The sequence below is a fragment of the Onychomys torridus genome, chromosome 23, assembly GCF_903995425.1.
Source record: "Onychomys torridus chromosome 23, mOncTor1.1, whole genome shotgun sequence".
Lineage (NCBI taxonomy): Eukaryota > Metazoa > Chordata > Mammalia > Rodentia > Cricetidae > Onychomys > Onychomys torridus.
The window spans coordinates 7,299,578-7,316,718 of NC_050465.1; positions in this window are offsets into that span (position 1 = coordinate 7,299,578).

The following is a 17,141-nucleotide window of genomic DNA, read 5'->3' on the forward strand; positions in this document are numbered from 1 at the left end:
GACACGATCTTCAGATGTCGGGTTGGGAGAGGAGTACTAAGATGGGCAAGTTCAAGGTTCCAGCCACTCTGACCCCCAGACAGCCCAGTTTGTTTTTAACTCCCATGAGGACATGCCAAAAGGTCCTGGGAAGACAAACCCTCTTTGTATTGCTCTTGTGACTCACAATACTTCCCTGTGATGCACCCCCCCTCAACCAAGAACAGTCATTTTCACATATTACTTCATTTTTAATTAGCATACAAAGTGACAGGTTTCCTCAAGGCATTTTCGTACGTGTATTAGGGTCTCCCCCACCTGGTCCTCTCTGCTTATACCCTGTGCCCCACTATTCTCCTGACCACTTTTTCATCACTTGTGAATAATAGTAATTGTTTAAATTATTATTATTTTTTGGTTTTTGAGATTATAATATAATTGCATCCTGATACCTCGAAACTCTTGACAACTTGACTTTTCCCAGTTTTCTATCTTGTTTATGACCAGAGGCTTGTAGGAACAGCACCCTGTTGGTCTCCTGAGGTCTTCCCCAGTTCAGCATCCAGTGACGTCAGGAACCTTCGTCTCCACAGCCAGTGGAGCCATGCACTTGGCTGCTTTGTTGGCGCAGATGCTCATGAATTGAAGAGTGTGGAGGAAGCTTCACTGTTGGGTGGTGTGATGGTTGATTGTAATCATCAACTCCACAAAACCTACAGCTATCTGCAAGAAGAGTCTCAGTGAGGGGTTGTCTAGATCGGATCGGCCTGTGACCGTGTCTATGGATGATTGTCTTGATTGCCTTAAGGCAGTAGTTCTTAACCTTCGGGCGGCAACCCTTCTGGAGGTCAGTGACCCTTTCACAGGGGTTGCCTAAGACCATCAGAAAAACAGATATTTGCGTTAGGATTCCTAACAATAGCAAAATCACAGTTATGAAGTAGAAATAATTTTATGGCTGGGGATCACCTGAGGAGTGTGAGGAACTGTATTAAAGGGTTGCAGCATCAGGAAGGTCGAGAACCACTGCCTTAAGGGATGTGGAAAGACGCAGCCTGAATGTGGGCTGCACCATCCCATAGTTTGGGATCGTGGTCTGCAGGAGCAGAGAAAGCTAGCTGAGCACAAGTCTTCATCCATTTGCTTCTTTCTGCTCTTGACTGTGGAGGTGATGTGACTAGCTGTCTCAGCCCCTGTCCCTGTGACTTCCCAACAGTGATGGACTGCACCCTGGAACTGTGAGCTCCAATAAGTTCCTTCTCCCCTAAGTTGCTTTTTTTGTCAGGGTACTTTATTAAAGCAACAAAACATGGCACCAGCACAGGCGGTCCCAGCATGTCTGTTACATGTGGTCCCAGACGCAGCTTTGACCTACAAGTTTCTCCATACAGGCTTTGATTTTCTTTTGTACTGGGAACTGAATCCAGGACCTCACACCTGCTAGGTAAGAGCTCTACTAGGACCTATTAAACCATGGAGTGTGTGTGTGTGTGTGTGTGTGTGTGTGTGTGTGTGTGTGTGTGTGTACATGTGCACATGTACCCTGCTGTCTGACCATGGGTCACTGATATCTGCGAGCCCAAAGGGATGGACGAAGTGGGGTATGAGGCAGCCTAATGAGCATGGTTCCTGCGGTATTTACCGTGGTGCTTACTTTAGAAAAAGAGAAACTGAGGCCCAGAGAGGCCACTGCAGGCAAGCATCCTGGGGCAGCTGCTTTCCTCTTCAGTTGGCCGTGACCACGATGGCAGGTGGATGCCTACCTATCTTGTGTCTTGCTCCCCTCTGGGTGACTGGCAGCAAGCTTATGTTGGGCAGACACCTCACAGGACAAGCCTTTGGGCCCCCGCAGGGGACAAGCTTCCTGGTTGGTTTTGCTCACCATCCTTGCCTCCAGTAAGCAGTAAGTCCTGTTTTTAAAGAATCATGCTTTCAATGAAATGTTGTTTATTATCAGACTGGATGCAAGTGACTAATTTAATACAGTTAGAAGAATTCAGAAAATTGCAAAAGGTTCCACTTTTGGCTGGTCCAGGTGATGTGTTGGTTCCCTCTAAGACTGGATGTTTCCTGTTGTAAAGAGAGCTGATCCCTCCTGCAAAGGAGCTACCTGCTCCTTCCATACCTAGAACGGTACTGTTGGCCTAAGAGAGCTGCGGTGCCCCTCCTCACAAATATGGGTTAGAGGCTGAGTGGGGTGTAGACAGAGTGCTGACCTCCCCTAGGGGCAAAGTGAGGGCTCTTGAGGAAACCCCACTGCTTCTTGTCCCCACTCTCAGACTCCTAATTGTGAACTTTCTCATTAAAATAACAAGGCCCATCGTTGCCAGAGACACAGCATGTGGCATTGCTCATCTTCATGGAAACCCTGACTCTTTTCCCTCCAAAATGCAGACATATCCTCCTGACCCAGGCCGGGGAGGCAGTGGCTCTCTTGTTGCAGCTGACTGTCCCCAGGACCCCTGCTGGCCCTGCAGTGGGGGTCAGGGTGGAGAGGTATTCATGTTCCTTCTGCCTCCTGGTCTGGCATCCTGGACTGTGAGCTGTGTGCTGGCTTTCCCATGGCAGGCAAAACCCAGGCAGGCCAGGGAGGTTAGTTACAAACACTCCCCAATGCCAGAGCCTGTGAACGACCCGTTCCCTCCATGTGCAGGAATGTATTTGTAGCACAGCTCATCACTTTGAAGATGAGTCCAAACTTTTATTCACATTTATTGACAGGAAGTTGTTTTTCAAAGCTGCAGGCGGCAGGTGGGCTGTGTGCCAATGGGCTCCTGCACCTTCTTGAGCTGGCGTGCACTGGGGACCATAAATTGCACCCCCACCTCACTGCTTTTTTCCTACAAATTTGCCCAGAGGTTGAACATGACTTTTTCCGTTCATAAAGTTTCTTCCTTTTAAAACTTTTTTTCCCCTTGTAATAGAGAAAATCATTTATTGGGAGTGCAAAGGTTTCCTTCTCCATTTTCTCGCTGAAATTCTTCTAAAGTGTTTCGCGATGTCCACACTCTCTTCCCTGCCCCTTACTGAGCGGATGTTCCCTGCAAGTGTCCCCCTCCCACCCCCTCCAGCTTAGCAGTCCCCTGGGCTGTCTGCCACAGTCCTCATGCGGATGTAGGGGGTAGCTAGGCTCTGCTGTGCACAGGCCTGGGGCATGCTGGGAGACAGAAGCCTCTCCAGCTCATTCTGAGGCCTGGGTGCTCCTTTCCAGACATTTCTTTGGGAGCCTGTGACAGCTGGGAGTGGTGATGGTGTGTCTCCAGCCATTTCCTGGGTGTCCTTGACCAAGAAGCCCAGGCATTTGTGTCTGGTCCTGGGTGGGGCACATCCTTCTATCTCCCACTCATCTCTGCCAGGGAACTTCTGTCCTTCAACAGGATTCTTCTCCAAGCCCCATGCTTCTCACTGCTCTGACATGGGACCCCAAGCTTCTCACCCCAAATGGGGCACTGGTTTCTGAGAGAGCATGGAATCCCTCTTTTGCATCTGCTTGGCCACACTTGTTTGGCAGCCTGTTGCTGGATGTGACCCACCTGCTGGCAGGTGGTAGACTTTTATGAGCTCATGTCTAAGAAGTGATTGCAGGACCTCTCTGCTCTCTTAAGAGCCAGTAGACTAGTCAGAGCTGCTGGTGGTTGCTGTGATCCCTGGGTCACACCGTACTTCATAGGTCCCTAGGACCTATCCAGGGCTGCTTGGTCTACAGTTGGCCGCTCTCGGAGTCGACTTTGCTCTTCCTTCCCTTCCCCAAGTCACAACTCCTTTGCCCTCCTTACAGTCACTTTGGTGGCTTCCTGACTTTCCACGGTCCCTTTACTCTACCATGCTTAATTGGGCTTAGACACTGCCAGTTTCCAGGAGGATGTGAATGTGTGGTTTCTTCTGGGTTTGTGGACAGGCAGTACCCTGTCACCTGATGCTCAGGAGCCCAGGTTGTGCAGAGTTCACGCCAGCATCCTCCAGTGTGCAGATGACTGGCCATGGGATAGTGAGGGCGCATACAATGGCTGTAGGTGTGCATGCTCTATGATGGAACTTCTTGGAGAGTTCTGAGTCTGTCTATCGAGAGGCCAATCTGCCTTATTATTTTATTGTGTGTGTGCATATTAATACAGATTTTTATTTTTAGTTGTGTGTGCCTGTGTTGAATATGTGCATGTGTGTATGCAGGTGCTTTCTGAAGATGGGAGAAGGTGCTGGATCTCCTGGAGCTGGAGACACGGGTGGCTGAGAACTGTCTGGAATGGGAGCTAGTAACTGAGCTTGGGTTCTCTGTAATAGCAATACTTGTTCGTAACCACTGAGCAATCCTCCAGTCCTCATTGTAGGTTTTCTGACCTCCTTGAGGGCCCCAGTTCCCAAATAAACAGTCTTTGTGTGCTAGCTTAGTTCTAAAATTTGCACAGGCTAACTCCGTGCTGGGCTGGGGAGGAGGGAGGTGTGTGTGAGGGAGTCAGAAGGCTAATGGATCTGTTGTAGAAGAAGTGGGGGGGGGGTTGGTCATCCCTGGTATGAAAGAGGGAGACCAGCTTGGGTGTGTGTGCAAGGGCTCTGGGTAGCTGCCCTTCAAGGTCAGTGTGAGAATCTGCATCATGTGTTGCTCCCAAGATGGCACCGGAGAAGTGAGACACGCTCTCAGGGGTAGGGACAGGCTGCTCTGGATTCTCACCTCTTCTTGTGGTTCCGAGCTAGAGCACTGAAGGCCCTTGTAGGCTCAGTTTGCCTGCAAGTCACGTGCTGGAGAGGAAGTGCCATGAGGATGCCAAAGGCTAGTCCTGTTTAACCATCCTGCTGAGCTTCAGCGTCTCATTCAGGAAGTGGTAGTTGGATCTGAAGGTTCCGCTGGGGGTGCTGGGAGCGAGTCCATGAACACCTCACTGAGGGGCAGCCATCATTGCGCCAATGGTCTGAGGCTCTGTGCAGCTAGCTCCTGGGGTCATCCTCACCTACGTGAATCCAGAATGACTACAATGTGTAGCAGCAAGCCAGCCATGAGCCCGGTCCTCCCGTTCTGCTGCCCTCTGATGGGCTCTTGTTGTAGGGGCGGGGCTCTCTGGGCTCAGCAGAGGACTCCTCCTGCCCCCCCCCCCCCATCAGGGTCTTTTCACTCCCTCCTCCTGGCATGTGCAGGCCCGTTCTCGGGTAGCTTTCATCGCTTTGGGGGGTGTTCCTTCCACATTCTCAGGTGGAAGTGTTTAAGCGCAGTCCCAGCAACCACCCCTTTGGATCAGCTACCCCGGCGTGGTGCCCCTGCAAATGGGGCCCACATGTATGGTGGTGCCGGAGGGAGACAGGCCGGCTTGCCAGGAATGTGGCGGGAGCCTCTGGGCGTGGGGACACATTGAAGAAGTGATGCGGTGAGCCCACAGGGAAGCAGCGGCTTCCTCTGCCTAGAAAGGCTGAGGGAGACCTCCTCAGAGAGGGTGGGTCTGCCCGGCTGCCAGATGCTGAGAGGTGGCGCTGGAAGATGGCGGGTGTTCCTGTCCCAGGGGTTACTGGAGTGGCTTTACCCTAATGGTCCTGGCCCCACTGAAGTTGGTGTCACCTGACCACTAGCTTGTGTTCCTTTTGGAGATACCACAGTGGCTGGTGTGGCGACTGGGTGTGAGAATGGCGGCCCCTTCTTAACTGCCTGCTCAGCTGTCTTGACGTTCCTTTCAAAACGTCCAATGCTGAGGACTTGTATAGTCATTCCTCCCCAGCCTTGGAACCACTTTAGAAAACAAGCCTATGTCCAAGCACGTAGTGCTTGATGATAAAGTGACTTCTTAAGGTGTGTCAATAGCCACGGGGCACGGGCACTTGGGCTGGCCTACCCACAGCCATTCTCTACTTGCTTCTTCTGCTCCTAGACGTGTTGACATCGCAGGCTGCCTCATCTACCCCATGGAGTGGTTCTTTTTCACGAGTGTGCCTAGATTTGGGGTCAAGTGGCGTGGGGGTAGGTGCGAAAATCTGCATACTGGGCTTGGAGTTAGTGGAAACTAGAGGCTCTCAGACTGGGCTGGACTGTCTGCTCATCCCTGACCATGCTCAGGAGGGGCTGGCTGAAGTCCAGCCTACAGTGTGGTCTGCTCAGAGCAGCACTATCCAAGCCTTTATTGCATGAACACTGCACAGGGGATGAATTACTGCTGGGAAAATGTCATAAAAGATGGGGTTCAGTCAAGAGCTGGGTTGGAGCAGCCTTCAGAATCAGTGTGTCACCCCCTAACCCCTTTAGAGGGCATTAGACCCAACAGGAGACTGACACACACCTCCTAACCCCTTTAGAGAACATTAGACCCAACAGGACACTGACACACACCTCCTAACCCCTTCAGAAGGCATTAGACCCAACAGGACACTGACACACAGCTCCTAACCCCTTCAGAAGGCATTAGACCCAACAGGACACTGACACACAGCTCCTAACCCCTTCAGAAGGCATTAGACCCAACAGGACACTGACACACAGCTCCTAACCCCTTCAGAAGGCATTAGACCCAATAGGACACTGACACATACCTCCTAACCCCTTCAGAAGGCATTAGACCCAACAGGACACTGACACACAGCTCTTAACCTCTTTTAGAGGGCATTAGACCCAACAGGAGACTGACATACACCTCCTAACCTCTTTTAGAGGGCATTAGACCCAACAGGACACTGACACACACCTCCTAACCCCTTTAGGGAATGTTAGACCCAACAGGACACTGACACACACCTCCTAACCCCTTTAGGGAATGTTAGACCCAACAGGACACTGACACACACCTCCTAACCCCTTCAGAGGGCATTAGACCCATAAGGACACTGACACACACCTCCTAACCCCTTTAGAGAGTGTTAGACCCAACAGGACACTGACACACAGCTCCTAACCCCTTTAGAGGGTGTTAGACCCAACAGGACACTGACACACAGCTCCTAACCCCTTCAGAAGGCATTAGACCCAACAGGAGACTGACACACACCTCCTAACCCCTTCAGAAGGCATTAGACCCAACAGGACACTGACACACAGCTCTTAACCTCTTTTAGAGGGGATTAGACCCAACAGGAGACTGACATACACCTCCTAACCTCTTTTAGAGGGCATTAGACCCAACAGGACACTGACACACACCTCCTAACCCCTTTAGGGAATGTTAAACCCAACAGGACACTGACACACACCTCCTAACCCCTTCAGAGGGCATTAGACCCATAAGGACACTGACACACACCTCCTAACCCCTTTAGAGAGTGTTAGACCCAACAGGACACTGACACACACCTCCTAACCCCTTTAGAGAGTGTTAGACCCAACAGGACACTGACACACAACTCCTAATCCCTTTAGAGAGTGTTAGACCCAACAGGACACTGACACACATCTCCTAACCCCTTTAGAGGGTGTTAGACCCAACAGGACACTGACACACACTTCCAGTGCTCACTCAGGCCTCCCCTCTGCCTGCAGAGCTGCCTGTCCATCTCTAACCACCGCAGCAGGTGCTGCAGTTCCTACTGGATACAGACAGAACCAGTTCTCAGGGTCTCCTGCACCTGACCCTCATAGACTCCACTCACATCTCTATGACCTATTTCCAAGTGTCATAGTTAACATCAGCTGCCAATTTGACACAAACCTAGGGTCATGTTGGAAGACGGAATCTCAGTTGAAGGAGTTGTCCAGATCAGGTTGGCCTAGTGGCCATGTCTGGAAGGCATTTTCTTAATTACTAATTGTTCCTCATCTTGTTGTGGTGGGGGTAGCATCCCTGGGGCAGGTGGTTCTGGGTTATATAGGAAAGGTAGCTGAGCAAGCCAGAGGGATCAAGCCAGTAAGCAGAGTTCCTCCATGGTTTCTGCATCAGTTCCTGCCTCCAGGTTCCTGCTCTGACTTCCCTTAATGATCGACTATACGCTGTTTATCACAGCAACAGGAAAACAAACTAGGATAGGCATCACATCCACCACAGGCCTCAGCTGTGCTGTGGGACCTACCTCTGCTGATGTGCTCTGGAGGGTCTCTGCAGAGATGCTTCCTGCTTGGCTACTGAGGAGGCAGAGAATGACAGTCAGCTCTTCTTCACAGCCATCTGACAACCTGTTTAGGCTGAGGCTTCTGGCTTTCCATGAGAAACTGGAAAGCTAAGACTCGAATACTAATACTGGTCTTGGGGCCAGTCTTTGTTCCTCCTTCTCGAGGGGCCATTTCAGACAGTGCAGTAACTCAACTGGTCTGCTGGTACTGAGTTTACAGTTCAGCTAAAGCCATCCTGGCCGAGGGAGGGAAAGCAGAAGGAAGGTAGGTGAGCATACACTCTCTGTGCCATGGCAGTACAGTCTTATCATAGGCACCAGCTGGAGCACGCAGCAGGATGCTCCAGAAGTGCTCAACTGTCCAGACTCAACCTCTGGTATCTGCTTCCTAAGCTGGATGTTTGGGGCTCTCTCCTGATGTGCTCCAAAGGAGTCTGCCCTTGGTTGGTACTGCTCAGAGTTCACACAGCACACTGTGGGGGTGCAACATGAGCTCTGCATAATTCAGTGTGTATCAGTACTGCAGCATCTCATGGTGGTGTCCAACACAGTGCAGCCAGCACAGCGAGCTCACTACTCTTGTGCTTAGCTAGAACTGATGATGGTCAGCATTTCCTGCTGAGTATGGCCAGAGCTGCTTCTGGCTCTGCTGGTTATAAAGGTCGACCCTGGTTCTGCTGCCTGACTTTCCTTCATTTGTAACACGGATACCAAACTTCCATGAGGTTAGTCCAGCTGTCAGGAGATACTGTCTGATCTTGGAGGCATTGCTCTGAGTTTGCTTCTGGGACCTCTTGAGACAGTGTACCTCCACAGGAGCTAATGCTGGTGGTTGACAATTATTCTGTGTGTACGTGCTCATATGTGTGTGCAGGTCTCTCACTGAGACTGGAGCTCCCCTATTCAGCTAGGCTGGCTGGCTAGGCCAGGAGCCCCAAGGATCCTTCTGTTTCTACCTCCACAGGGCTGGGATTATAGGTGTGTGTAACACACTGGGCTTTTTACACGGGTGCTGGGAATTGAACTCATGGCCTCAGGCTTGCAAGGTAAGTGCTGTACCAGCTGAACCATTTCCCCAGCTGGTGTTTTAAAAATGCCCAAACACTCAGATCATGAAAGACCTGAACAACTGCCACCAACTTGTTCCCTGTTTCCTTTTTCAGTATTAATTTTGTCATCTCATTTGTCCACTGATAGGCAGATACAGAAACGTCTCTTTTACAAAAGTCAAAATTATGGACAGATCTCAGCGGCAGAGGCCTGGAGAGGGCGGAGATGATACTGAGATGCTGAGATGCTACTCCTCAGCAGGCAGGGATGGATGTGTCCCAGCCCTGGAGTGAGCTCTGCAGCATTTAAAACAGTTCAGTGTCAGGACACACTTCACACCTGTTTCCCGTGATCTGGCGGATGAGATAAGCTCAAGAAGTCTCTTTCTCGATGCTGGGGAATGTTGGCTAAAACCTAACAAATGTAATAAACAATACTCATGAAAAGATAAGGGCCCCAGCCAACAGGGAAGTAGAATCCAGGACAGAGAAAGGAGCACGGCTGGGTTGAGCGGAGGCTGCCGGGAAACACAGGCCAGCAGGAAGGAGGTCACCCCAGTGTTCACCTAAGGAGCTCCTGCCTTCTCATTGTCAAGCAGAAACAAGAAAGGAATCATGGAGCTTATTAAGTTAGAAGGGATCCTTCTACAAGAGCGCTTGCTGAGCACGTATGGCTCCTTGGGTTCAATTCCCAGTACTTCATGGTTGCACGTACTTGTGGGAGTGGTGCTTGGGAAGCAGAGGTAGGAGGATCAGGAATTGAAGGGCAACCTGGGATACATGAGACTCTGTCTGAAAATAGTGGGAGAGGTAGGCTGTGAGATGTCTCAGTGAGTAAAAGCTCTTACGTGTGAACTTGACAACCTGAGTCTGATCCTGTGGTGGAGGGGGAGAACTGACTCCCAAAAGTTGTCCTCTGACCTCCATGTCTGCATGATGATACTTGTACACACACACACACACACACACAGCTTACTCAGATACATATACACGCACAGATAGCACACTCACACACTCACACATACACAGCTTACTCACACACACACACATGCACACATAGCATAGCACACTCACACACACATACACAGCTTACTCACACACACACACACACACATGCACACATAGCATAGCACACTCACACACACATGTATGCACACAGGCAAACATGCACACTCACACACACCACATAAACACATGAACACAGGCACACACATGAACAGATACAGATATGCACAGCACACCCACACCCACACCCACACACACACACACACACACAAATGCACACACGAGTGCACACACTGAAAGTAAATAAAAATGAACCGCCTCACTCCTTTGAAGGACAAGTGAAGCTGGACAAACAAATCAGTTAAACAAGCCAACAACAGGGACAGACCTGCCATCGGCACAAGGACGCCACAGAAAGCCTGTCCGCCCTAGCCGGACTCGGAATAGAAGAATCAATTGCTTATGAGAATTTGTATCTGTCTCTCCTCTGAGTGTGGTTGGGTCTTGAAATGACACTAAATGTCCTGAAGCCACTAGCCTAAGACAGTAGGGTACGATCAACCCTGGCTGGTGGGTTTCCAGAGCACCACCAACCAATGAAAACCTGTACAACTTCCGTGATGGCACACAAGGATTTCCAGCAGGTAAACCTCGAGGAAGATGTACTCAACATCCCACAGTGCCCATCCGAGTCAAAACATAGCCCGAGCAAGTGTAGCAACAGAAGATTGAATTCCTAAGAGAAGGGCTGGAGACACAGTTCAGTGGGCAGAGCATGGGCCTGTGCAAGGGTGGGGACCCTGGAAAAGCCGGGTGGGCATGCCAATCCGACTGTACTAGCAGTGCAAGGAAGACAGGGACAGGAGATCCTGGACAAGCTAGCTAGACCAAGCTAGCTGGAGGTCAGAGGCCAACTTTTGGGAGCTGAACTGGTGAGTCCTGGTTAAGTGAAAGACCATGCTTCAATATGTAAGATGGAGAGTCTAGAGAAAGACACCCGATGTCGACCTTTTAGCGTCTCCACACCTGTGCACACATGTGCACTTCCACATATGCGAACACACATGTGCACATACTATACATTCACATGGCAAAACAATCCGAAGTGTTTTGGGTAATGTTATCAAATGTGATTAAAGAAAATTTAAAAACATGGGAAAGATTAAACAAACAAATAAAAGATAAAGAAGATTCAAACAGATCAAGAGGGAACATCTAGGAATTAAAGAAATAGAGAAGGACATTTGATACACCCTCACTTGTTAGGTTAAAAAGTGAAGCTGACTCACACTGGGACATTAGTGAAGCCGAGGGAGGGCAGCAAACATGTGGGAATAGAGATCACATCAGAATCATGCCTGAGAGAAGCCTGGCACAGCAGACGCACAGAGGGAGCTCTAGGTGGAGAGAAGTGAGCATAGGACCAGCGCAGCACTGAAACAGACATGTTCTACTCTGCCTTCTGTTACTATGATAAAGACTATGACCAAAAGCAACCTGGGGAGGAAAGGGTTATTTTAGCTTATAACTCCAAGTCACTCTCCATCGCTGAGGGAAGTCAGGGCAGGAACTCAAGGCAGGAACCTGGAGGCAGGAACTGAAGCAGAGGCCGCCGAGGAGTGCTGCTCACTGGCTTGCTCCCATGGCTTGCTTAGCCTGCTTTCTTGTAGAACCCGGAACCACCTACCTAGGTGTGGCACCACCTGCATTAATTAAGAAAATGCCCCACAGACTTGCCAGCGGGCCAATCTAATGGAGGTATTTTCTCAGTCGAGGATTCCTCTTCGCAGATGACTCTAGCTTGTGTCAAGTCAACAAAATCTAACCAGCCTAGAGGGTAACAAGGGTTTTCTAACTCTGGGAGAAATAGCCTAACAGTCCTGAGAGGAGGAATTAAGAGGAGACTCCCACCTAGACATAACACAGCCTGCGGGGACACCAGAGACAAAGGGAATACCCAGAGCAGCCATAGCCGGAAGACTGCCTGTGGAGAAATGCCCATCAGGTTGGCCAATACTTGTCAAGGGTAGCCAGAGGGCATCTTTAAAGTCTCATAGAGGTCCCTGTGAAACTGAGTTGGGGATGATGGAGAACAAGGCCTCAGGAAATTTATCATTAACGAAGTGTATGGGAACAGGTAGGTGAGAAATCCAAGTGAAGCAGTGTGTTGGAAGGAGAATTAGACCAGGGACTCAAAGCCCTTGGATGATCACACAGACAAGTGAAGACTCTCTTACTGAGGACACAGGCTAAAAGGCCACTTTCCTGCAACCCATTTGTTAATCCTTGTCATTATCACTGGGCTGTCAGAGTCCCTTTAGGAAAGTCATTGCCTATGGCTCTGTTTCTGTCTTGGGACGTTTTTCTCTGTCATTTTCAGTTTCAGGTCTTACATTGATGTCTTTGGTCCATTTCAAATTGATTTTTGTAGAGGGAGTGATAGGGACCTAGTTTCTTCAACATGTAGATATTCAGTTTTCCCAGCACCGTTTGATAAAGAGGCTATCTTTTTTCTAAGGTCTGTTCCAGGCTCCCTGGTTGTAGCCATTGTGAGGGTTTATTTCTAGGTCCTTGCTATTATCTGTTTTTGAGAGTGCCATGATGTTTTGGTAACTATGTCCTGCCTCCGGGTTGTTCTTGCTGCTCAGGATGGCAGCGACTATTCTGGTAATTTTGGGCTTCCATGGGAATTCTAGGAATGCTTTTCTGGTTCTGTGAAGGATGTCATTGGGGTGTTGATGGGGATTTCACTGAATCTTCAGTGATATAGTTATTTTTACAACATTAATTAATCTGATTCATAATCATGAGGGGCTCTTTTCTATCTTCTAGTGTCTTCTTTAGTTTATTGAGTGTTTTATTTATTCATGTTATTTTATTTATTATTATTATTAGTGTGTGTGTGTGTGTGTGTGTGTGTGTGTGTGTGTGTGTGTACCAGGGCAAACATACAGAGGCAGAGGACAGTGTTGGGGGAGTTATTTCTCTCCTTCTTCTGTCGGTTCTGGGGACTGAACTCACTTAACCAGCTGGTCCATCTCACTCACCCCTTCACATAGTTCTTGTGGGATTTTTGGGAATTACTGTGAGAGAATCTGTTGTGAGAGAGTAAGGTAGGACTCTCCCCTTCTCATAGTGGCTACGTGCTCTCTCTCTCTCTCTCTCTCTCTCTCTCTCTCTCTCTCTCTCACACACACACACACGCACACACACACACACACACACACACAGTGACCATATGATTGGTCCCTTGATGGCCAGCCCTTCTCAAATGTTTTCACCTTGACTCCATCTGCCATGACGTGATGCAGACAGAAGAGCCTTACCTTAGCTTTGCAGATGTTGGTGTGTTGGTGTTTCATTCTTGGGCCTTGAAACCGTGGGCTAAATTACGTATATTCTCTTTACATTACTCAGCCTCTGACACTTAGTTACAGAATACTATAAGAATGAATGTTGCTTCTCCATAGGACTTCCAGACTTAGCAAATAAAAATACAGGATGCTATGGACAAATTTCAGGATAATAACAATTAGTTTAGACTGTGTCTCAGTCAGTATGGGACACAGGTGTGGTAAGAAGTGATTTGTTGTTTATGTGACATTAAAAGTGAAATGTTTGTCCTCGGTTGTGCCTAACATTCTTAGTTCTTCCTCTGACCCTTTGAGTAAGTTCCCCTGTGGGGACGTCTCAGCAAGTTGGCTCCTGAGCTGGGTACATTGTATTCTTGCCACCCACCCTCACTGTTCCATACCTTCCCAGGGCCCTGTCAAGTGTGAGGAAGTAAAATATGGTCCTCTCTACTTGCTGCAGGAAGCTCAGACTCAGATTGTGTGTGTGTGTGTGTATGAGTGTGTGTGTGTGTGAGTGTGTGTGTGTATGTGTGTGTGAGTGAGTGTGTGTATATGTGTGTGTATGTGTGTGTGAGTGTGTATGTGTGTGAGTGTGTGTATGTGCGTTTGTGTGTGTATGTGTGTGTGTGTGTGTTTGTGTGTGTATGTGTGTGTATGTGTGTGTTTGTGTGTGTGTGATGTGTTTGTGTGTGTATGTGTGTGTGTGTGTGTATGTGTGTGTATGTGTGTGTTTGTGTGTGTATGTGTGTTTGTGTGTGTATGTGTGTGTGTGTGTATGTGTGTGTGTGTGTGTATGTGTGTGTGTCCAAGTGCTTATGGATGGAAGATGGACAATACATGCTGACTTTTATCAAAAGCCTTCTTGGCATCTGTTGAGATGATCACATGGTTTTCATCCCTTTCCTGACTGACATGATTTATACTCACTGACTTCCTGCGCTGCGTTCCTGGCATATGCTCATGTGGTGGTGGTGATGGTGTAGGTTTACTCTGCAGACCTCTGCTCTAGCTGTGCACAGGAATTTGGTATGCAAGTTGTAAGAGAAATTTGGAGGAAAGATTGTGCTGGGTTCTAAAATGAGCTATTCCCATTTCATTGTTGATTAGTCTTTAAAATTTTTTATTTTTACTATTTTTCACTAGGTGGTGTGAGACGTTCTTTAGCATTGTTATCTCGTGCTCTTATATAGCTTGAAGTACTTTGCCAACAAGACAAGGTACCTTTTTGTGGGGGCAGAGTTCTTCCTTTGGGTTCCATCCAGATCCAGACCCCCCAGGGGACAGACTCCTTTCCTTGGGCTCCCATCCCCTGGTGCAGGACACTTTCTCTGCCAAGATTCCTTCCTCGTGGCTCCCCGTGGAGGAGACAGTTTCTGCTGAGTAGGGGTGACACCCACTTCTTCCTATTGAGTAGGGGTGACACCCACTTCTTCCTATTGAGTAGGGGTGACATCCTAGTCTTCCACCTCAAAGCTCCGGGGGTGTGGTCCTTTTCTCTCTTCAGGCAAGGACCAGGAGAGTATCTGAGTGACAGACCCCTCGGTGTGCTGAAGATTGGTGGAGAAGCCCTTTGGGCCACATAGCCTGACTGGTGAGTCAGTATTGAGATTAGGTCATGTGATCTCTCTCTCCATCCCCCCCACTCCCACTCCATATCTCCCCCTGCTGAACTCAGGAGGAAGATGGTGGTGTGTGCATCAAGCCCCGAATCTTTGCACTGATCTGCAGCTCACATAACCAGCATCAGCAGCTTGTCGCCAGGAAACCCTTCTGTTCTGAGATTCTTTTCTCCAAATTCAGTCATGTGAGGCTGTTCAAACACTTGTTTATGTTATAAAATTATACCCCCTTTGGCAGATCCCCGTGGTGTGCATTTGTTGTTTCTGTATTTCTGACTAATTGGGCTTCTCAGTGGTTTGCCTTTTTGCAGAAGAAGCTCAGAGACTTATTTGTGGATCTTATTCATTCGCTGAGTCTTCTTTTCTATCTTAATTGTTCCTTTAATGTTTTATGTGTTTTCCTTCTGGGTATGTGATGTTTTTATCTAGCTCCTTGACTTGAAGGCCCCTGTATTCGCCCACATGTTAACGTTTGGAAATCTCCCTAATGCTGGTCAGGAAGTATTTGAGTCCTGTGATGATGAGCAGTCAGTGCACAGTAGTGCCTGGAACACAGTCTGCACTGTGTAGATGAGGGCTACGAAGGGGTGTGACAGCAGGGTGCTGTGGTTTGAAAGTGAGTTCCTCGAGGGCTTGTGGAAGGCTGGTCCCCAGGGCAGCACTCCTGGGATATGGAACTTGTAAGACATAGGGCCTGATGTCCCAGCTGGTCCCCAGGGTGGCTGTGCTGGACGGTGGTGGAAACTGAAGAATGTGGGACCCACTGGGAGGAAGTGAAGCCATTGAGATGTGCCTTCAAAGGAGAGTGTGGAATGCTTCCTTTGCTTCCTGGCCATAAGGTGGTCCGCCTTGCTTTGGGCTCCACTAGAGACCCCAAAGCAATGTGATCATGGGCCCATGGGCAATGCAAAGGACAGGCAGCGTAAGTTTTGAGCTGTTCTCTGGAGTCTTCATAAACTCAGATATGTAGTATTGTACGTTGGTAATAATTTTTCGTAGTTTGGATATTTTCTATTTTAAATTTTAATTTACTGTTTTATATTAATTCTACAAAATAATGGGTTTCATTTTGACATTTTCACACATATATATGTGCTATGATCATATTCAGCTCTGTTACCCCCTCTTGTTTCCCTTACCTCCTAATGATACCCTCCCCTCTCTCCCTGTGTATATATATATATAACATGCATCTAGATTCCATACATGAGAAAGCGTCTGTCTAGCCATTGTTATGATTCCTCTGGAGTTTAAAGCTACAACTACCATATGATCCACATTGAATGTGCACCCGAAGACACACGGAGCAGAGCTCCATGCTTGTAGCAGTGTTCAGGCTTCACAACCACTGAGTCATGGAATTGTCATGTGCCCGTCAAAAGCAGGGAAAGCCATTTTACAGGAATACAGAAACCCATTAGTCCATTTGATTTTAGTAAGAAATGTAAACAACTTCACGTTCTCCCTAAAACACACACACCAAGTGAAACAGTAAAATTAATGACATTTTGTACCTGTCTGTAACAGACACACCAGGGAGTGATGTGCTGTCTTTCAGACGCTGTTTCTTACCTTTCCCTTGTCGATATTTTACTCACCGGTCTTACATTACGTTTGTGAATGCAGACACTGTGGACTCTAATTTTTATTTCTCATATTTCCCTTGTGTGGGTTTTAATATCTGGCTATATTATTGTTCTAAAACAAGAACAGATGGAATTCAAAGACAGAAAATGTGTTATTTTCAGAAAGCAGTAAACATTTCGTGACTGACATGACCATCGTAAATCTCTCCCAGTCGTCAGTGGTGGTGCGCTCGGCCTGGCCTTCTCTATAATTACATCCCTTTTGCATTCCTGCTATTAATTTTGAATTTTGCCCTCTCTCCTCACTAGACACTCAAGTTTATTTTGTGAGTCCGCTTTTATTTGTCATTTTTATTGTATGTTTGTCTTCTCAATGCTTTTGTATGTAACCTTTCTCCTAACTGTCTTTGAATTGATTCCAATTTATTCTATTTTTAAAGAAATCTGACCTCAGTTGGCTAACTTGTTCATTAATTTCCAATCTGTCATTTCTATAAATTCCTAGAGAACCATTTTGACTGCCTCCCAGCTAATGGT